Source organism: Zea mays, chromosome 4 (genome assembly GCF_902167145.1).
Source record: "Zea mays cultivar B73 chromosome 4, Zm-B73-REFERENCE-NAM-5.0, whole genome shotgun sequence".
Classification (NCBI taxonomy): Eukaryota; Viridiplantae; Streptophyta; class Magnoliopsida; order Poales; family Poaceae; genus Zea; species Zea mays.
In genome coordinates this window covers 77157878-77177558 of record NC_050099.1, presented here as the reverse complement: position 1 = coordinate 77177558, position 19681 = coordinate 77157878, and positions in this window count along the sequence as shown.

The following is a 19681-nucleotide window of genomic DNA, read 5'->3' as shown; positions in this document are numbered from 1 at the left end:
CAACGTCACCTTCCCCCGGACGCTCCAAGGCTTGGGGGCTCACCTCAAAGAGCTCCACAAGTCGGACACTCCTTTCTTTGGCATCGTGCCGACGGAGGGAGAATACCCGCTGGGACACATCTACATGCCAGTCACCTTCGGAACTCCGGAGAACTACAGAACCGAGTTCCTGAGGTTTGAAGTGGCGAACTTCGACTGCGGGTACAACGCCATCATCGGAAGACCGGGATTGGCCAAATTCATGGTCATTCCGCACTATACATACATGATACTGAAGATGCCAGGACCGCAAGGGATCATAACTGTGCACGCTGACTTCCAAGGCGCCGCAGAATGCTTCCGAGTGGCCATCCAAGCAGCACTCACCACCAAGCCGTCAACGGTCCCCTCCACACTAGCGAACTCCAAGCCTGAGGAGGACCTCGCAGTACCGGCAAACGAAGCTCAGGCCACGACCTCTATGCGGCCGACTGAAGAAACCAAGCGAATTAACCTGGGGTTCGCTGATGAGCGCAAGACAGCCATCATCAGCTCTAGCTTGGACGACAAATAGGAAAGCGCGCTCGTCCAGTTCCTGCAAGATAACCGAGATGTATTCGCATGGCAACCTGCGGATATGCCGGGAGTCCCAAGAGAACTGGTCGAGCACAAGTTGAAGGTTTATCCCCAGGCAAGGCCGATCCGGCAAAAGCTATGTCGTTTCACGCCCGACAAGAGAGAGGCCATTCGCGCCGAGTTAGCTCGCTTGGTTGCGGCTGGATTTATTAGAGAAGTATTACACCCCGAGTGGTTAGCTAACCCTGTTCTTGTACTCAAAAAGAATAAAGTGGATTGGCGCATGTGCGTCGACTATACTGATCTCAACAAACACTGTCCGAAGGATCCCTTCGGGCTCCCGAGGATAGATCAGGTGGTGGACTCTACCGCCGGATGTTCTATGCTGTCTTTCTTAGATTGCTATTCCGGGTATCATCAGATTAGTTTGGCAAAAGAAGACGAGGAGAAAACGGCGTTCATCACTCCGTTTGGTGCTTTCTGTTATACCTCCATGCCGTTCGGCCTCAAAAACGCTGGAGCGACCTATCAGAGAGCCATTCAAACATGCTTAGCCGATCACTGGGGCAAGCGTGTGGAGGCTTACGTAGATGATGTGGTGATCAAAACAGAGAGTTCGGAAAACTTCATCGAAGATTTACAGCTGGTTTTCAACAGCCTGAGAAGATATAGATGGAAGCTCAATCCTGAAAAATGTGTTTTCGGGGTACCAGCAGGAAAGTTGCTCGGGTTTATCGTCAGCCACCGGGGAATTGAGGCTAATCCAGATAAGATTGAAGCTATCATGAAGATGGAAGCTCCTCGGTCACAAAAGAAGGTTTAGCGACTTACTGGATGTATGGCAGCTCTGAGCAGATTTATATCCAGGCTGGGAGAAAAAGGTTTGCCATTTTACAAGCTACTCAAGAAGGTGGATAAGTTTCAATGGACTTCAGAAGCACAAGAAGCTCTAGACACACTGAAGAAATTCTTGACAACACCACCAGTACTGAAACCACCCCGGCGAGCTACGTCGACTCAACCGGCCGAAGATTTGCTACTGTATATCTCTTGCACGACTCACGTGGTAAGCACCGCGTTGGTAGTCGAGCGAGTGGAAGAAGGACATGCCTATCCAGTACAACATCCCGTCTACTTCATCAGTGAAGTTCTAGGCCCCTCGAAGAAAAAGTATCCTCAAGTTCAGAAGCTATTATACGCAGTACTTCTAACTGCCCGCAAGTTGCGTCACTACTTTGACGACCACAAAGTCATAGTAGTCACTGGTTTTCCAATAGGGGATATTCTTCACAACAAGGAAGCCATTGGTCGAATAGCCAAGTGGGCTTGCGAGCTGGGATCCCACGACATCGAGTTCCGACCTCGCACTGCCATCAAAACTCAAGCACTGGTTGATTTCGTATCAGAGTGGACAGAACAGCAAGTACCGGATAATCCAGAAACCGCAGAAGTATGGCGAATGTATTTTGATGGCTCGTTGAAGCTGCAAGGAGCAGGAGCAGGGATTCTCTTCACCGCACCTGGAGGCGAACACCTCAAGTACGCCCTCCAGTTGCTATTCCCGGCCTCTAACAACGCAGTCGAGTATGAAGCTTTGATACACGGATTGAACATCGCCATATCACTGGGCGTCAAGAGATTGATGGTATACGGAGATTCTCTGGTAGTCATCAGCCAGATAAACAAGGAATGGGATTGTTCAAGTGATTCAATGGGAAAATACTGCGCTGCCGTCCGAAAGCTGGAAGATAAATTCGAGGGTCTGGAATTTCATCATATAGAAAGAGATCGGAACACAGCAGCCGATGTACTGTCCAAGCTCGGATCCAGTCGAACTCAGGTCCCACCCGGAGTCTTCGTGCAAGAAATTCTGCAGCCGAGTATCTCAATGGATCAAACAGAAGAGTGCAACATCATAAATCAACCCGAGTCAGACTCTGATGACTGGAGAAGGCTGATTATTAAGTACATAAAGAATGAAGAAGAACCAGACGACAAGAACACGGCAGAGCGCATTGCCAGACAGTCGGCTCACTATACACTCATTAGGGAGGAATTGTACAGAAGGGGCGCATCAGGCATCCTCATGAAGTGCGTTCTCCCGTCCACTGGGAAGCAACTTCTGGAGGAGGTCCATGCAGGGCAATGTGGAATACATGCAGCATCCAGAACACTAGTTGGAAAGGTTTTCAGGTCAGGATTCTATTGGCCGACGGCGAAGAACGATGCAGCCGAGTTAGTTCAGAGATGCGAAGCTTGCCAATACTTGTCAAAGCAACAGCACATGCCAGCACAGCAACTACAGACCATACCAGTAACCTGGCCTTTCGCATGCTGGGGACTGGATATGATTGGACCTTTCAAGAAAGCTCAAGGGGGATACACTCATGTATTGGTGGCGATTGACAAATTCACTAAATGGATAGAGTTCAAGCCCATTGCTTCTTTAACCTCTGCTAAAGCCGTAGAATTCATACAAGACATAATATTCAGATTCGGGATACCAAACAGTATTATCACTGACTTAGGATCCAACTTCACCAGTTCAGAATTCTTCGACTTCTGCGAGCAAAAGAGCATTCATATCAAGTACGCATCTGTAGCACATCCAAGAGCCAACGGGCAGGTTGAGCGAGCCAACGGAATGATATTGGAGGCACTCAGGAAAAGGGTCTTCGATAAGAATGAAAAATTCGCAGGAAAGTGGATAAGAGAGTTGCCTTATGTTGTTTGGAGCCTAAGAACCCAACCTAGCCGAGCCCTGCATGGAAACACTCCTTTCTTCATGGTCTATGGGTCGGAGGCAGTGCTACCTGCTGATCTCAAGTTTGGGGCGCCAAGGTTGATCTTCGAAAGCATAGCAGAAGCTGAGACCACCAGGCTGGAGGACGTTGATGTACTTGAGGAAGAACGACTGAATGCGGTAATCCAATCAGCACGGTACCAGCAGACTCTAAGGCGCTATCACGACAAGGCTGTGCGGCAACGGTTCTTTTCAGTAGGAGACCTCGTCCTCCGCCGAATTCTAACGGGAGAGGGACGGCACAAGTTATCACCCTTATGGGAAGGACCCTTCATAGTAGCAGAAGTCACTCGGCCTGGATCGTATCGCCTCACTCAGATGGATGGCACAGAAGTTGGGAACTCCTGGAACATAGAGCACCTCAGAAAATTTTATCCCTAGCTGTATTTCAAAACTGCTGGGGCGACAATGTATTCTGTAAAGTGGAAATATGTCATCAATAAAGAGATATTTCAAAGATACTCGGCTCGTTTACGATTGACTTGCATTCTTACTTAACTCGGGGTGACCACTATGCCCTACAAACGGAGCAATCGGCTTAAGTCGGCAACGACTTAAGGCGGTGCAACATGCTCACACTTACTTAACTCGGGGTGACCACTATGCCCTACAAACGGAGCAATCGACTTAAGTCGACAACGACTTAAGACGGTGCAACATGCTCACGCTTACTTAACTCGGGGTGACCACTATGCCCTACAAACGGAGCAGTCGGCTTAAGTCGGCAACGACTTAAGGCGGTGCAACATGCTCACGCTTACTTAACTTGGGGTGACCACTATGCCCTACAAACGGAGCAATCGGCTTAAGTCGGCAACGACTTAAGGCGGTGCAACATGCTCACGCTTACTTAACTCGGGGTGACCACTATGCCCTACAAACGGAGCAATCGGCTTAAGTCGGCAACGACTTAAGGCGGTGCAACATGCTCACGCTTACTTAACTCGGGGTGACCACTATGCCCTACAAACGGAGCAATCGGCTTAAGTCGGCAACGACTTAAAGCGGAGCAACATGCTCACGCTTACTTAACACGGGGTGACCACTATGCCCAACTAACGGAGCTATCGGCTAAAGTCAGTGGTGGCTTAAGCCGGCGCAACATACTCGCGCCTATGTAATTCAGGGGATGACTTCCATATCCCGCCAACAAATTTCATAATCATCATGCGTCATTACCACAAATTTACGAACCAATAAATTCTGATACAATAAGAGAGTAATTATGTCATTCGAATGATAAACTGATGTCTTCTAACAAATACTCGATCATGCTAAACGCGCGCTCGGAGCACGCAAAATGTTTCCCTATTTCGCAATGTCTTTTTCAGGAGCGACCGACGAAGTAGGACGACTCGAGGAATCGGGGGCAGCATTCACGTCAGCCTTTATGTCTTCAGGAACAACCACGCCGGGTCTCCTCATTAAGATTCGTCCAGCACGAATAGCCTTGTCCATGGCTTTATCGCGCTGGGCTTTGAGAGTAGCCGCAGTTTCTTCGGCAACTTTAACAGCCAGCCGAGCGGCCTCTAACTCCTGGGCAATGGATTTCTTGGAAGCTCGGAGTTCTTTGATGGTGGCATCCTTCGCTGATATCAATTGCTTAAGGCGGGTCACTTCGTCCGCAGATTCTTGCAGCCTACAACGCTGATTGTCCAGTTCCTCCATTGTAAAGCGGTGACTCCTCTCCAAGATGGTCAGCGAGTTGCTAGAATCACGATACAATCTGTCTAGATTGTCACGAGAAGCAGCAAGGATGCGTTTTTCTTCCTGCAAACAAAAAATCAACTCCTTCAGAAACCAAGCAAGTAATAAGAGCATAGCAAGACAAGGCACGGTTTTGTAAGTTACCTTTTCAGAGTCAAGCCGAGCATGAAGAGAAGAACTCAGGGCATTGGCGTCATCCAAGGCAGCGGAGACCTGATTTAATTCGGTTTGGCTCTGAGAGTACTTCTCCTCGAAGTCAGCGCACCGTTGAGCCATTTCAGCCTGATCTCGAGAATGTTTTTCCTCAAGAATTGTAATCTGCCGAGTCATTCCTAGCAAGAAGTAATCAAACAAAACGAGGTCAGAAGGTAAAACAGTCCACAACAAAGGCAAAGAGAAGAAAAAGGGCACTAACCAGCGTTAGTCGCCTCCAGCTCGGATACACGACGATGAGTGACACTGGATTCCAACACGCAAGAGACGAAGCCACTTCTGGGACGGAAGCACCCTGCAATCTCAGCTGGCTGGCCATCCCATCTACCAAAGCCTAATGAGAAGAACAAATGAACATCATGACAAAAGTTCATGCAACATAAAGAACAAGCTAAAATATAGCACAGTACCTGGAGGTTGGAAAAGAATGAAGGGATCCCCAAATCAGGAGAAATCAGCTGATAACCAGGCGCAAGGCCACCACCCGAAGCAGCTTGCAACGGACCAGCAGGAATCAGTTCAGTGCCTTCAACAGAGCCAAACGCTCGATCAGTGGGGACGCTGCCCTCTAAAGCGCCTCCCTGGTCCAAAGTTTGGGCTACCACCATGCAGCCAGAGTGTGGAGGTGATCCCGCATGAACGTCCATGGAAGTGCAGGAAGGAGACCCTACTTGGGCACCCTCGAGGGCTGGGTCATAGTTGGCACTGCCCACTTGAGCCGGATCATCCCCGGCAACACCCTCGGGGGCTGGGCAGTGGCTTACACTCTTCACCCGAGCTAAGTCATCCTCGGCGACATCCTCGGGGGCTGGGCATGTGTCAGCACCATTCTTGAGGTCCAGGCTCTCCGCAGTAACCACCTCTAAGGTTGACGGGCCTTCAGCCACTTCCATGGGACCAGGACAATCCAAGTCAGCATCCCGACCCTCGAGATCGCGCTCTAAGGTCGACGAGGCACGGGATGACCTCAACCCAGCATCAGGCACGACAGCGCAAGTCTCTGTTGCATCATCATCCACTGGCTCTGATAACAAGTCCTCTGGGACCATATCCTCGAGTTTTATCAAAGTTGGCCAGGGACAATTCTTGCAGACCAATGAGGGCAGACAAAGCAGGAGAAGGAACTCCACTACTTCCACCGCTGGCGATGAACTGCCGACTGTTTTTCCGAGTTAAAGGAGCTTCATTTTCTTCCTCCTCATCTTCCACAGTGACAACACAAGTAGCACCCCCATTGGGATCAGCAACAGACGGAGCACCCACATTGGGATCAGTAGCAGTTTGGGTACACCCATTGGGGTCGGCGTCAGTAAGTCCAGTCGCAGGCACTCCTTCAGTAGCAGGAACTGAGGTACCAGCGTCCTCATCAAAACTGGATACTCGCCGGAGGCGTCTTATTTTCTTCTTTTGCTCATCAGCAGAAGGCTCAGGCTGATTGGTTCGGCTAGGACGCCTCGGGCGAGTACTGACAGGTTTCGGGACATCCAAAGTTGTATCAACCTCTGGAAGGGGCACCACTGCCAACGTACCAACAGGAGCAGCGTCGGAGGAATCCTCAGCTAACAGATCAAGCATGTCATTTATGTCCGCATCACTAGGGTTCAGGGGCACTTCAAAATGAACCTGCCGTTCATCATCAGGAATCTCCCCAAGCGAAGCAACCAAGGTACTGACTTCTTCAGCAGAGGGTCGCACTCTAAGGCCCAAATTGCCATCAGTCACAGGTGGATTTGACACAAAAAGGGTGAAGGCTTTGAGAGGAGGCAGGTTCCAGGCCGAGTATGCCGCTGGAGCACCAACATTTGACACCTTACCCCTGAGGATCATTTCAAGTCGGCTTACCAAGTCTACAGAAGGAATTCTCCTATTGGTAACCCGAGTTGAGTCGGCCAGCCCTCGATACAGATATGCTGGATAGGCCCTATCTTTCAGTGGCTGAATGTTCTTGAAGACAAAGTCATCGACCACAACTTCAGCAGTTAGACCTCTCTCTTTCAGCAGTCCAACTTCAGTTAGCAACACACCTGCCTCAGCCACTTCCTGATCTGTGGGAGACTCGGTCCAGCTCGGAGTGCGAACGTCTGGCTGTCTTCCCGACCGGGAGGGGAGAGAATTTCCATAATTATCAACTATGAACCACTCTAGACGCCATCCCTTAATACTGTCCTTAAGGGGAATCTCAAGATACTCAGTTTTCTGCCCGCGGCGCATCTCCAAACTGGCACCTCCGACCAACTGATGCTGTCCCCCGGCCATCCCAGGGCGACAATGATACAAATACTTCCATAAGCCGAAATGCGGCAGCACGCCAAGAAAGGCTTCGCATAAGTGAATGAAAATGGAGATTTGCAGAATGAAATTAGGGTTCAAATGGGTCAAGTTAATGTGGTAGAAATCAAGGAGGCCGTGGAAAAAGGGGGAGATGGGAAGGCCGAGGCCACGGAGAAGAAAAGGAGCGTAAACTACAGACTCGTGGGTATCCTCTGTCGGGACAGTAGTCCCGTGGCAAATCCGCCAAGAACAGAGTTCTCGCGGAGGAAGAACCCCGATGGATACGAGGTGGAGAAGTTCAGCTTCGGAAATGATGGACATATGGTTACCTGCAAAGGGCAACTGGCTGTTGGGGTCGATTGGAGGGATCACCGCAGCAGACGAGCTCGCAGTTTTCCTCTTGGGCGCCATCTCGATTTTCACCAGCGAACAGAGTAGGAGGCGAATGGCAGAGAGGATTCAGAAGCGGGAATGCAAGAACTAGGGCACGGAAAGCAAAGGCGGCTAAAAGCGCAGCTCTTATGGGATATTCTCGAGCCAGATACCGTTTCAAAAGTGCCCAGTCATCACCCGGCGGTTATTTCCGAAACCCCAGCATGCCACGTGGTCATCCGGCAGTTATTTCCAAAAAGCCGACGCGCCACCTCATCACTCGGTTATCATCCTCAAAATAACTCATGCGGCCGGCTATCACTCGGCGTTGACTCTAAAACGCTGATTTCATATTCAGTTGCTCGGCATTACTTCTAAAATGCCGACGTCGACCTTCAATCATTCGGCGTTGCCTCTAAAACGCTGACCTCGTGTTCAATCGCTTGGCATTACTTCTAAAATGACGACGTCGACCTTCAATCACTCGGCGTTGACTCTAAAACGCTGATTTCATATTCAGTTGCTCGGCATTACTTCTAAAATGCCGACGTCGACCTTCAGTCACTCGGTGTTGCCTCTAAAACGCTGATCTCGTATTCGATCGCTCGGCATTACTTCTAAAATACCGACGTCGACCTTCAGTCACTCGGCGTTGCCTCTAAAACGCTGATCTCATGTTCAATCGCTCGGCATTACTTCTAAAATGCCGACGTCGACCTTCAGTCACTCGGCGTTGCCTCTAAAACGCTGATCTCGTGTTCAATCGCTCGGCATTACTTCCAAAATGCCGACGTCGACCTTCACTCACTCGGCGTTGCCTCTAAAACGTTGATCTCGTGTTCGATTGCTCGGTATTACTTCTAAAATGCTGACGTCGACCTTCAATCGCTTGGCGTTGCTTCCAAAACGCCGATACCGACTACAAGATTACTCGGCAGCTACTTCTGGAAGCGTCAGTGTGATGCACAAGTTATTCATCTACTGTCTCAAAAGAATCAGTTCTATAATCAAGGAAAGCGAGTCATCAAGAAGAGGCCAACGTCATTCTTTCATTAAGGGAAGACAATGAGCTTACAAATCAACTCTTTGCGAGTTGATGCTTCCCTACTATTACTACATTACATTACTACTACTACTATACTACACTATACTACTCTACATTACTACTACTACTATACTACACTATACTACTCTACATTACTACTACATTATTCTAACTACACTATACTAATATCTAAAGACCAGTGGCGTTTTAGCCACTGGCCTTGCTGCTGCTGCCACCGCCGCCGCCCTTGGTGCTGCCCTTGCTGCTGCCACCTCTGGTGCTGCCCGTGCTGCTGCCGCCTCTGGTGCTGCCCTTGCTCCCGTTGCCGCCGCCGCTGCCCCCGCCGCTGCCGCTGCCGTCACCGTCGCCACCGTCGTCGTCGTCACCGTCGTCGTCGTCGTCATCCTCGTCCTCGCCGCCGTCCGAGTCCTCCTCATCAGAGGAGTACTCCGACTCATCCGAGCCCTCGAGCCTGGAGCGCTCGACGGCCTGGATGTACGTCCAGACTTCCGTGGCAATCCCCTGGGAGTCGTCTGAATCATCAGACGACGCCGGGGGAGAGACGGGAGCTGGAGACCCCTCGGACTCGGAGGAGAACTCCTCCTCCGAGTATTCCGAGTCGCCGAAGTCCTCCGACGGAGGAGTTGGCTCGCGCTTGCGTTTGTTACTCTTGCCCATGGCGGAAGCAGACAGGAGAGAAGAGAAGGATGCAGTAAAGAACAACGGAGAGATGTGAAAAAACCAGAGGAGCAACGACGCTATTTATAGAAGGGAAAGGCAACCGCTCACCTTCAACCGTGGTCACCGAACAGTCGCAAAGCATTCAATAAGCACTTCCACCAGTCTGAAGACACGTCAGGCGGCTGACGCCGTTTCACGCAACACTACACCCATTGGGACTCCAGTCAACAGCGCAAAGGATATGATTACACTCGCCGTCCCATCACATTACTACTCAGAAGCAGCCGGCTAAAACACTCAGCGTACCAAGCCGTCCCTTGCCCACACCCATTGGGGGGGGGACGCCCAGGAATTGTCAGTATATTTTTCAAAACGGTCACATCTGTGCAGGGCACGCAGTGAATACCTCAAGACAAAAATGAGATATCAGTAAGGATCAGAGGAAAGCCAAATATAGCCAGCAAAGTACAAAATATGGCCGACAGAAGCGACGTGAAGACTAGACAGAGAACATCCATCAAACGTCCAATCAGTCGCAGAAGCAAATAAATTGCACTACCTAGCAAGATATGGATGGATTGCAAACTCGGCTGCTAAAGACAAAATATATGCTGACCTCTGCAGCAAAATATTGATGACATAATGCTGACCTCCAAAGCATAATGCAAATAACTTCATGCCAATTTCTACAAACGAAAGGGATGAATTTCAGCAAAGAGGCACGAAAGGAAGACCTTCGAATGGATTATCCTTAAAAAAATCCATTTGAAGGTCGGGGGCTACACCCATTGGGTGCACCTTCGGTGCACCCCATGGATTATCATTTCAAGCCAAGATAGTGCCGACTTCTAAGGCGAGGGACAAGATTAAAAAACCAACTCTCAACCAAGATGCAGGAGCACAAATGGAGATAATTTCTGGGGAAGACCTTTGAGTAGATTGTTTTCTAAAATCTACTCAAAGCTCGGGGGCTACACCCATTGGGTGCACCTCCGGTGCACCCAATGAAGTTCAGAATCCTACAAAATTGAAATGCCGACCTCTAAGGCACAAGCATGAAACCAAGCTTCGATCAAATGAGTGATCGGAGCAAGAGAAGATAGCAGGAAGACTTCTTTCTTCAAAAACACCCGCAAGTTGGACCTGGGATCTTTGGGCTGATTACTTCTAAATTAACCCAAAGATCGGGGGCTTGTGGGGGATAGATATCCCCCGGGTACACTAAAGGAGTAAAAGACCTCACGAAAGGCCTAAGGGCCCAATAAATCATGAGGTCATTCCTTCGTGGGCCTAGGGAGAAACAACCAACAAGGCAGAGCGACGTGATACCAGATTGGTGCAAGCCCGGATGGCCCACAACGTCGAGCGAGTAAATCGCAACAGAGACTCAACTTTCCCGCACTGAAGCCCCCATGCAACGGAGCCATGCGAGGATAAGTCGGCGAGGGTTACGTAGGGATAAACTCAAGAGGTTCACTACCTTTTAGCTACTTGTTGTTATCATATCCACATGTACTGCCCCACGGTCGAGTATATAAGGCCTAAGGGGCACCCCTTCAGAACGATCGACCCTATCTTACTTAGCCACCCACAACAACTCTCTGTGTCTTCAATCCAGAGAGCCCTCTTGTAACCACGCTCACATACTCACCAGGACGTAGGGTGTTACGCATCTCTAAGCGGCCCGAACCTGTAAATCTTGTCCACTGTCCCTCGTGTGATCGGCACGAACCATTTTGCTACAGTCGTCGACACCGTCCTACTCCTAGAAACACCTTGAGGGGCAACCCCGGGTGTGCGGTCGGACCCAAAACACCGACAGTTGGGGACCATAATTAGGGGTACCCCCAAGACTCCTAATCTCAGCTGGTAACCCCATCAGCACAAAGCTGCAAAGGCCTGATAGGCGCGATTCCGGTCAAGGCTCCGTCCACTCAAGGGACACGATCTCGTCTCGCCCGAGCCCAGCCTCGGGCAGGAACAGTAGACCAAGGCAGATTCACGCCTCGCCCGAGGGTCTCCTCAAGCAACGGACGCACCTTCGACTCGCCCGAGGCCCGGCTCGGGCAGGCTTCACGGAGAAGCAACCTTGGCCGGATCGCTACGCCAATCGACCGTATCGCAGGAGCATTCAATGCAAGGATCGCCTGACACCTTATCCTGACGCACGCTCCTCAGTCGACAAGGCCGAAGTGACCGCAGTCACTTTGCCCCTCCACTGGCCGACCTGACAGGAAAACAGCGCCGCCTGCGCTACTCCGACTGCTGTGCCACCCGTCAGGGTGAGGCTGACAGCCGCCAAGATCGGCCTCAGGCGCCATAGGAAGCTCCGCCTCGCCCGACCCCAGGGCTCGGACTCAGCCTCGACCTCGGAAGACGGACTCCGCCTCGCCCGACCCCAGGGCTCGGACTCAGCCTCGACTCCGGAAGGCGGTCTCCGCCTCGCCCGACCCCAGGGCTCGGACTCAGCCTCGACTCTGGAAGGCGGTCTCCGCCTCGCCCGACCCCCGGGGCTCGGACTCAGCCTCGACTCCGGAAGGCGGTCTCCGCCTTGCCCGACCCCAGGGCTCGGACTCAACCTCGACCTCGGACGACGGTCTCCGCCTCGCCCGACCCCCGAGGCTCGGACTCAACCTCGACCTCGGACAACGGTATCCGCCTCGCCCGACCCCCAGGCCCAGACTCAGCCTCGACCTCGGAGGAGCCTCTGCCTCGCCCGACCTCGAGCTCGAACCGACCACGTCACAGGGAGGGCCATCATTACCCTACCCCTAGCTAGCTCAGGCTACGGGGAACAAGACCGGCGTCCCATCTGGCTCGCCCCGGTAAACAAGTAATGATGGCACCCCGCGTGCTCCATGACGACGGCGGCTCTCAGCCCCTTACAGAAGCAAGGAGACGGCAGCAAGGATCCGACAGCCCCGACAGCTATACTTCCACGAGGCTCAAGCGCTCCTCCAACGGCCACGACATCACATGAACAGGGTGCCAAAACCTCTTCGACAACCACGACGGCATGTACATAGGGCTCTGGCTCCCCTTTGCTAGACACGTTAGCACATTGCTACACCCCCCATTGTACACCTGGGCCCTCTCCTTACATCTATAAAAGGAAGGTCCAGGGCTCTCGTACGAGAAGGTGGCCGCACGGGAGAACGGGCCGACGCACAAGGCTCGCGCCCTCTCTCTCTCTCTCCCTCGCGAACGCTTGTAACCCCCTACTGCAAGCGCATCCGCCCTGGGCGCAGGACAACACGAAGGTCGCGGTTTCCCCTTATTGTTTCCCCCCCTTGTGTTCCGTCTCGCGCCGACCCATCTGGGCTGGGACACGCAGCGACAATTTACTTGTCGGTCCAGGGACCCCCCCAGGGTCGAAACGTCGACAGTTGGCGTGCCAGGTAGGGGCCTGCTGCGTGTTGACGAACAGCTTCCCGTCAAGCTCCAGATGGGTAGTCTCCAGCAACTCTCCAACCCGGGACAGTGCTCCGTTTCGGGAGTCTTGAGTTCATGTCCCTCGACGGCAGCTACGACATGATACTCCTTCCTCCGCCGCGCGACAACGACAATGGCGGCCGTCAGCCCGCCCGCCGGCGGCGGAATCGACGACGTCTTCCCCGCGTGACGGAAGAGCAACATCTGGGTCTGTCCCGTCACCTTCCCCGCCGACGGAGGAGGAGGCGGGGCAGGCATGGCCAACCAGGAGGTGGCACCTCGTCGGCTGTCGAGAGAGTCGACGGCGCCGGCGCCCCAACGGGGGACACGTCGGGCGTCGACCTTGCGTCTGAGACGAAGACGAGCGTTGTTTCCCCGCAACACGCCAACCCCAAGCAAGACAGACGACGCCAGCACGCTCGCGAAGGACTTGTTGGGCGTTAGCCTCGTACCTGAGATAACGGTGCAGTCCGTACCTGACGCGACTTCGTCACCATCTGTCGATCAAGAGGTACCGTCCGTTTCCCATCCTATGCCTTTTAGATTCAGCTTCGATCCACCAAGCGACCCCGCTTCGGTGGATGCTTTCATAAAGGCATATCCGAACCTTCCGGGGTATCATATGCGGTCAACCTGGGACCGACTGACGATCGTCTCGACCTACGGGCCCTCGGGTTCCGAGGAAGATGACGAGCCCGACTCTGGTTGGGATTTCTCCGGGCTCGATAACCCCAGTGTCATGCGGGACTTCATGACCACATGTGATTACTACCTCTCCGATTGCTCCGATAGTAGCCACAGCCTCGGCGACGAGGACTGTGGCCCAAGTCGCGAATGTTTCCACGTCGATCTAGGGGGTCTCGACGAAGGCAACCATCTTGGTATGCAGGAGGACGGTGATCCCCCTAGGCCTGCGCCTCGCGTTGACATCCTTCAGGAGCTAGTTGTGATCCCAGTCCCTGCGGGGGGTCAGGACGCACAGCTCGAGCAAATCCGCGAGGTACAGGCCAGGCTCAACGAGGAAGCAGGACAACTTGTGCAGCTTCGGAAAATATCGGGCAGGAGTGGGCAGGCCGAGCGCCGGCCGGAGAAGTGCGTCATCTGGCCCAGGACGTCAGGCACCGCATCACCGACGATGCCAGGGCAAGGCTGCCCCCAGCTTCCAGTGGGGTCGGCCAAAACCTGGCTGCAGCAGCAATACTACTCCGAGCAATGCCGGAACCATCCACCACCGAGGGGCGGCGTATCCAGGTAGAGCTCAAGAATCTCCTGGAGGATGTCGTGGTCCGACGTGCCGAAAGCTCTGCCTCCCAAAGGCAAGGGTACCATCCGGAGCATCGCGCCGCGACTTCCCTATTCATGCGGGAAGCCTCGGTCCACACCAGGCGCACGCAGGACACAGCGCCTGCGGCCCCGGGTCGCCTCAGCAACGAGCACCACCGCCGCGACCATCGAGCCCACCTCGACGAGAAGGTGCGCCGAGGCTACCACCCCAGGCGTGGGGGACGCTACGACAACGGGGAGGATCAAAGCCCCTCGCTCGAACCACCCGGTCTGCAAGCTTTCAGCCGGGCCATATGACGGGCGCCGTTCCCGACCCGGTTCCGAACCCCGACTACCATCACCAAGTACTCGGGGGAGACAAGGCCGGAACTGTGGCTCGCGGACTACCGGCTGGCCTGCCAGCTGGGTGGAATGGACGATGACAGCCTCATCATCCGCAACCTCCCCCTGTTCCTCTCCGACGCCGCCCGAGCCTGGCTGGAGCATCTGCCTCCTGCGCAGATCTCCAACTGGGACGACCTGGTCAAAGCTTTCGCCGGCAACTTCCAGGGCACATATGTGCGCCCTGGGAACTCCTGGGATCTTCGAAGCTACCGCCAGCAGCCGGGAGAATCCCTCCAGGACTACATCTGGCGATTTTCGAAGCAGCGCACCGAGCTGCCCAACATCACCGACTCAGATGTCATCGGCGCGTTCCTCGCCGGCACCACTTGTCGCGACCTGGTGAGCAAGCTGGGTCGCAAGACCCCCACTAGGGCGAGCGAGCTGATGGACATCGCCACCAAGTTCGCCTCTGGTTAGGAGGCGGTCGAGGCCATCTTCCGGAAGGACAAGCAGCCTCAGGGGGCCAGCCGAAAGACGTCCCCGAGGCGTCCGCTCAGCGCGGCACCAAGAAGAAGGGCAAGAAGAAGTCGCAAGCGAAACACGACGCTGCCGACGCAGACCTTGTCACCGCCGCCAAGCACAGGAACCCTCGGAAGCCTCCTACAGGCGCCAACCTGTTCGACAAGATGCTCAAGGAGTCGTGCCCCTATCATCAGGGCCCCGTCAAGCACACCCTTGAGGAGTGTGTCATGCTTCGGCGCTACTTCCACAAGGCCGGGCCACCAGCCGAAGGAGGCAGAGCCCCCGACAACGACAAGAAGGAGGGCCACAAGGCAGAGGAGTTCCCCGAGGTCCACGATTGCTTCATGATCTACGGTGGGCAAGTGGCGAACGCCTCGGCTCGGCACCGCAAGCAAGAGCGCCGGGAGGTCTGCTCGGTGAAGGTGGCGGCACCAGTCTACCTAGACTGGTCCGACAAGCCCATCACCTTCGACCAGGGTGACCACCCCGACCGCGTGCCAAGCCCGGGGAAGTACCCGCTCGTTGTCGATCCCGTCATCGGCAACGTCAGGCTTACCAAGGTCCTCATGGACGGAGGCAGCAGCCTCAACATCATCTACGCCGAAACCCTCGGGCTCCTGCAGATCGATCTATCCTCGATCCGGGCCGGCGCGACACCCTTTCATGGGATCATCCCCAGGAAACGCGTCCAACCCCTTGGGCAACTCGATCTGCCCGTCTGCTTCGGGACTCCCTCCAACTTCGAGGTGGTCGGGTTCCAAGGAACCTACCACGCAGTGCTGGGGAGACCATGCTACGCCAAGTTCATGGCCGTCCCCAACTACACCTACCTTAATCTCAAGATGCCGGGCCCCAACGGGGTCATCACCGTCGGCTCCACGTACCGACACGCGTACGAATGCGACGTGGAGTGCGTGGAGTACGCCGAGGCCCTCGCCGAATCCGAGGCCCTCATCGCCGACCTGGAGAGCCTTTCCAAGGAGGCGCTAGATGCGAAGCGCCATGTCGGCAACTTCGAGCCAGCAGAGGCGGTTAAGTCTGTCCCTCTCGACCCCAGCAACGACACCTCCAAGCAAGTCCAGATCAGCTCCGAGCTCGACCCCAAATTGGAAGCAGTGCTCGTCGACTTTCTCCGCGTGAACGCCGAGGTTTTTGCGTGGAGTCCCTCGGACATGCCTGGCATACCGAGGGATGTCACCGAGCACTCGCTGGATATCCGAGCTGGAGCCCGACCCGTGAAGCAGCCTCTACGCCGATTCGACAAAGAAAAGCGCAGAGCCATAGGCGAGGAGATCCACAAGCTGATGGCTATAGGGTTCATCAAAGAGGTATTCCATCCCGAAAGGCTAGCCAACCCTGTTCTTGTGAGAAAGAAAGGCGGGAAATGGCGAATGTGTGTAGACTATACTGGTCTAAACAAAGCATGTCCGAAGGTTCCCTACCCTCTGCCTCGCATCGATCAAATCGTGGATTCCATTGCTGGATGCGAAACCCTGTCTTTCCTCGATGCCTACTCAGGGTATCACCAAATCAGGATGAAAGAGTCCGACCAGCTCGCGACTTCTTTCATCACAGCCTTTGGCATGTACTGCTATGTTACTATGCCATTCGGTTTGAGGAATGCGGGTGCGACATACCAAAGGTGCATGAACCACATGTTCGGAGAGCACATTGGTCGAATGGTCGAGGCTTACGTTGATGACATCGTAGTCAAGACGAGGAAAGCCTCCGACCTCCTCTCCGACCTCGAAACGACATTCATGTGTCTCAAGGCGAAAGGCGTAAAACTCAATCCCGAGAAGTGTGTCTTTGGAGTCCCCCGAGGCATGCTCTTAGGGTTCATCGTCTTCGAGCGGGGCATCGAGGCCAACCTGGAGAAAATCGCGGCCATCACCAACATGGGCCCCATCAAGGACTTGAAAGCAGTACAGAGGGTCATGGGATGCCTTGCGTCTCTGAGCCGCTTCATCTCGCGCCTTAGCGAAAGAGGCCTACCTCTGTACCGCCTCTTAAGGAAGACCGAGCGCTTCGCTTGGACCCTCGAGGCCTAGGAAGCCCTCGGGAACCTAAAGGCACTCCTTACAAGCACGCCCATCTTGGTGCCCCCCGCTGCCGGAGAATCCTTCTTGATCTACATCGCCGCTACCACTCAGGTGTCAGCGCCGCGATCGTGGTTGAGAGAAGAGAAGAGGGGCACGCATTGCCCGTCCAAAGGCCGGTCTACTTCATCAGTGAAGTACTGTCTGAGACCAAAATCCGCTACCCGCAAATCTAGAAGCTACTGTACGCGATAATTCTGACGCGGCGAAAGTTGTGACACTACTTCGAGTCTCATCTGGTGACTGTGGTGTCATCCTTCCCCTTGGGGGAGATCATCTAGTGCCGAGAGGCCTCGGGTAGGATTGCGAAGTGGGCAATGGAGATCATGGGCGAGACAATCTCGTTCGCCCCTCGGAAGGCCATCAAGTCCCAAGTCCCGGCAGACTTTGTGGCTGAATGGGTCGACACCCAGCTTCCAGCAGCTCCGATCCAACCGGAACTCTGGACCATGTTTTTCGACGGGTCGTTGATGAAAACAGGAGCGGGCGCGGGCCTGCTCTTCATCTCACCCCTCGGGAAGCACCTCCGCTACGTGCTGCGCCTCCATTTCCCGGCGTCCAACAACGTGGCCGAGTACGAGGCTCTGGTTAACGGGTTGCGCATCGCCATTGAGCTAGGGGTCCGACGCCTCGACGCTCGTGGCGACTCACAGCTTGTCATCGACCAAGTCATGAAGAACTCCCACTGCCGCGACCCGAAGATGGAAGCCTACTGCGATGAGGTTCGGCGCCTGGAGGACAAGTTCTACGGACTCGAGCTTAACCACATTGCCCGATGATACAACGAGACTGCGGACGAGCTGGCTAAGATAGCCTCGGGGCGGACAACGGTTCCTCCGGACGTCTTCTCCCGAGACCTACATCAACCCTCAATCAAGACCGACGATACGCCCGAGCCCGAGAAGGTCTCGGCTCAGCCCGAGGCGCCCTCGGCTCAGCCCGAGGCACCCTCAGCCCCCGAGGGTGAGGCACTGCGCGCCGAGGAAGAGCGGAACGGAGTCACGCCTGATCAAAACTGGCAGACCCAGTACCTGCAATATCTCCACCGAGGGGAGCTACCCTCGATAGAGCCGAAGCTCGGCGACTGGCACGGCGCGCCAAGTCGTTCGTCTTGCTGGGTGACGGAAAGGAGCTCTACCACCGTAGCCCTTCAGGCATCCTCCAGCGATGTATATCCATCGCTGAAGGTCAGGAACTATTGCAAGAAATACACTCGGAGGCTTGCGGTCATCACGCAGCGCCTCGAGCCCTTGTTGGAAACGCCTTCCGACAGGGTTTCTACTGGCCAACTGCGGTGGCTGACGCCACTAGGATTGTACGCACCTGCCAAGGGTGTCAATTCTACGCAAAGCAGACCCACCTGCCCGCTCAGGCTCTGCAAACAATACCCATCACCTGGTCGTTCGCTGTGTGGGTCTGGACCTCGTCGGTCCCTTGCAGAAGGCACCCGGGGGCTACACGCACCTGCTGGTCGCCATCGACAAATTCTCCAAGTGGATCGAGGTCAGACCCCTAAACAGCATCAGGTCCGAACAGGCGGTGGCATTCTTCACCAACATCATCCATCGCTTCGGGGTCCCGAACTCCATCATCACCGACAACGGCACCTAGTTCACTGGCAGAAAGTTTTTGGACTTCTGTGAGGACCACCACGTCCGAGTGGACTGGGCCGCCGTAGCTCACCCCATGACGAATGGGCAGGTAGAGCGTGCCAACGGCATGATTCTGCAAGGACTCAAGCCACAGATCTACAACGACCTCAACAAGTTTGGCAGGCGATGGACGAAAGAACTCCCCTCGGTGGTCTGGAGTCTAAGAACGACGCCGAGCCGAGCCACGGGCTTCACGCCGTTCTTTCTAGTCTATGGGGCCGAGGCTATCTTGCCCACAGACTTAGAATACGGATCCCCGAGGACGAGGGCGTACGACGACCGAGGCAACTGGACCAACCAAGAAGACTCACTGGACCAGCTGGAGGAGGCTCGGGACATGGCCTTACTACACTCGGCGTGGTATCAGCAGTCCCTGCGACACTACCACGCCCGAGGGGTTCGGTCCCGAGACCTCCAGGTGCCCCGACTTGGTGCTTCGGCTACGACAAGACGCCCGAGGGTGCCACAAGCTCACGCCTCCCTGGGAAGGGCCATTCATCATCGCCAAGATTTTGAAGCCCGGAACATACAAGCTGGCCAACAGTCAAGGCGAGGTCTACAGCAACGCTTGGAACATCCGACAGCTACGTCGCTTCTACCCTTAAGATGTTTTCAAGTCGTTCATATACCTCGTTTACATACACGAATAAAGTCTAACCATCAAGGAAGGGTCAGCCTTGCCTCGGCAAAGCCCGACCCTCCCTCGGGGGCTAGAAGGGGG